Genomic DNA, 2,958 nt, shown 5'->3' with positions numbered 1-2,958 from the left:
CCCTGATATTTGTGCCCTTGTGCCATCCCTCCCCTGGCGTGCAGGATGGACTTACTGACTTGCTTCTACTAAAAAACAGCAAAGATGATGGGAGGTCAAAATTGCAGAGATTAAATAATAAGGCTGTGGCCTCTGTCAAAGATATTTTCTCTTGCTTCCTCAGTCTGATGAAGTCAGCTGCCGTGTTGTGAGCTGCCTTATGGAGGCCCACATTGTGAGGGACTGAGAGAGGCCTCCAGTGAGCAGATGGTGATAAACTGAGGGCATCAGTCCAACAGTCCACGGAGAACTGAATCCTTCCAACAGCTCTCCGAGCGAGCTTAAAAGCAGATCCCCCTTCAGACAAGACTTCAGATGAGACTCCAGCCTCAGCTGCCACCTTTACGTTGTTATGGGAAACACGGATGGAGAAGATCCAGCTAAGCCATGCCCAGGTTCCTGACCGACAGAAAATATGAGACAAGAAATGGTTGTTTGCTTGTTTTTCCTGCACTTGGTCTTTGTTGCTATGTGCAGGCTTTCTCTAGTCTCAGTGAGTAGGGACTACTCTCTAGTTGTGGTGCATGGGTTTCTCATTGCAGCGGCTTCTCTTGTTGCAGAGCATGAGCTCTAGAGTGAGCAGGCTTCAGTAACTGCAGTACATGGGCTTAGTTTCCCTGTGGCATCTGGAATCTTCCCAGACAAGGGGTCAAACCCATGTCCCTTGCACTGGCAGGCAGATTCTTAACCACTGGATCACCAGGTTGTTTTAAGCTACTGAATTATGGAGTAATTTGTCACACAGCAGTGAATAACTAATCCACTGCAGTTACTATCTCTGTGACCTCAATGTTCTCTTTTCATTTTTCCATCTTCCAGTAAGTGCTTAACTAACTCCCTATTAAATTCTCTCAGTCAAATTAATTCCTATGACTTCTATTTTCTGATTTGGACATCAACTGACGCAAGATGACATCTAAATTGTGACCTTGAAGACAAGCAGGGACTAGCTACATAAGAGGATGGGAAAAGTGTTTCAGGAAAAGGAAACAACATATGCAAATGCCTGGGCACCATTCATTCTTTAAAACATAATTTAATAAACACCTACTACATGTTAGGCCTGGTTCTGGGAATGCGATTATAAATGAGAAAACAAGGTCCTACCCATATGAACATTATAGTGGCATGTTTAGAATAAGGTAGCAAAGAGAAAAGAGCCAAGACCAGTTTGTCAGAGACAGCCCCAGGGACAGGTGCATCTCATTAAGATAGGAGTGCTTGCCTTGGCCTTCTTAATCTAGGCACAAGATGAGGAACCACCTCCCAGCTTCAGCATCTCATCTGTGAAGTAAGGATGGTAATGTCTCTCTCCCAGGACCACAGCATCGACCAGATGAGATCTGAAAGTGAAAGTGCTAGTCGCTCAATCATGTCCAACTCTTTGCAACCCCATGGACTGTAGCCTGACAGTCTTCTCTGTCCACAGGACTTCCCAGGCAAAAATACTGCAGTAGGTTGACATCCCCTTCTCCAGAGGATCATCCTGACCCAGGTATTGAACCTGGTTTGAGAGGTACTTAAAGCAGCTTTGTGTAGTAGACAGAGATTTACTTTTGTAGGACATAACAGTTCTGCTTTACTAACCCGCACTCTTAACTCAGAATGATCCAAGTTCTTCATCTGCCCACGTGGCCAGCGGCACTCTGTTGGCCTGGAGCTGGCTGCAGACAATGCCTGGGTTAACAGGATTAAACAAAGAGCCTGTTGCTCCCAGCTCCAGCCAGTGGGTTGCTGGCCATTGATAAAAACAGGCTGTAATACAAAGAGCAACCTCCCCGTGGCCATCCATCCCATAAATCATCAGCTACCAAGGGCTATTGAATTACCTTTAGAAGATGGATGACACCCAGATGGAAGGCTTGCTTGATAAGGTTTCCCTTTGAATAATTCCATGTAGAAAGCTGTGTTTGAGAAATGGGGTCTTTCTACCAGCTCAGCCCCATCCATGCTGTCTCTGCCAGGTGCTTTCAAGATAAACACGTTTCCTTATGGACTGCCAGAGCATCCAGTGTGACAAAGGAAGAAAACTTACTGTCAGGCCCCAGGAAAGTTCCTACTGCCCAAGACACAAAAGATGGTTTATTTTATTATTGTTATTCATGATTTATAGTACTAGCTTGTTAATAATAGCTATGATTTATTAATCATATTCTATGTGCCAGGCAATGTGCAAAGCATTTGACCTCATTAAATCCTTAAACAACCATATGAGGAAAGTTGTGTTACTCTTTCCATTTGGTTGCTGAGAAAATTAAAACTCAGAGAGGTAATATGACTTTCTCAAGGTCACACAGCTAGTAGCTTGGAGCTGGGACTCAAGCCAATGCTCTTAAAAGGAATCAGCAAACTTGTCCTGTAAAATGTCAGATAGTAAATATTTTGGGCTTTGTGGGCCATCCTGTCTCTGTTGCAACTACTTATGTCTGTCCTTGTAGTACCAAAACAGCCATGGATGATACATAAGCAAATGGGCATGGGTTTGTTCCAATAAAACTTTATTTACACAAACAGGCAAAGGGCCTGATTTGACTAGTGGACCATGACCAACTACGGCAACCTCTACTCTTGGCAGTTATATGGCACTAACTCTACATGTGAACTTTGTAGTTTCCTCCACCTCTTTATTTCCACATAGAAAATGCACTGGCTCCTCATGGAGTTACTTGTAGTTACTTCATTTATTCAATTCATTTATAATTCCTTTACTGCCTTCTCTAAGGTCCTACCTTTAAGGAAAATACAGAGATCCTGCAAGAGGGGAGAAGTAAAATGAGTCATAGATTTCAATCATTCATTGTGTAAGTGAGGAAAAGACTTGTTAAACTGCAATAACAATAAATTCCCAAATCTTAAACTTAGGAAGGAACTTCTTAAGCTCAGCACTATTGATCTGGGGGCTGGATAATTATTTGCCAT

The 2,958-nt window shown here is 43.2% G+C and overlaps 1 long non-coding RNA gene across 1 annotated transcript; it reads right to left on the bottom strand.

Annotated features, from left to right (window-relative positions):
* Window positions 1–1,063: 1,063 nt before the first annotated feature.
* On the bottom strand, window positions 1,064–2,498 carry LOC123329934. The gene is made up of 2 exons (XR_006545549.1): window positions 1,869–2,498; window positions 1,064–1,382 (listed from the first exon to the last, which is right to left on the bottom strand). It is a non-coding gene; the product is annotated as an uncharacterized LOC123329934 (long non-coding RNA).
* Window positions 2,499–2,958: the final 460 nt, after the last annotated feature.

The sequence above is a fragment of the Bubalus bubalis genome, chromosome 17 (genome assembly GCF_019923935.1).
Source record: "Bubalus bubalis isolate 160015118507 breed Murrah chromosome 17, NDDB_SH_1, whole genome shotgun sequence".
NCBI classification, from domain to species: Eukaryota; Metazoa; Chordata; class Mammalia; order Artiodactyla; family Bovidae; genus Bubalus; species Bubalus bubalis.
The sequence above is the reverse complement of the archived record's forward strand: the minus strand, read 5'-3'. Positions and strand labels throughout refer to the sequence as shown.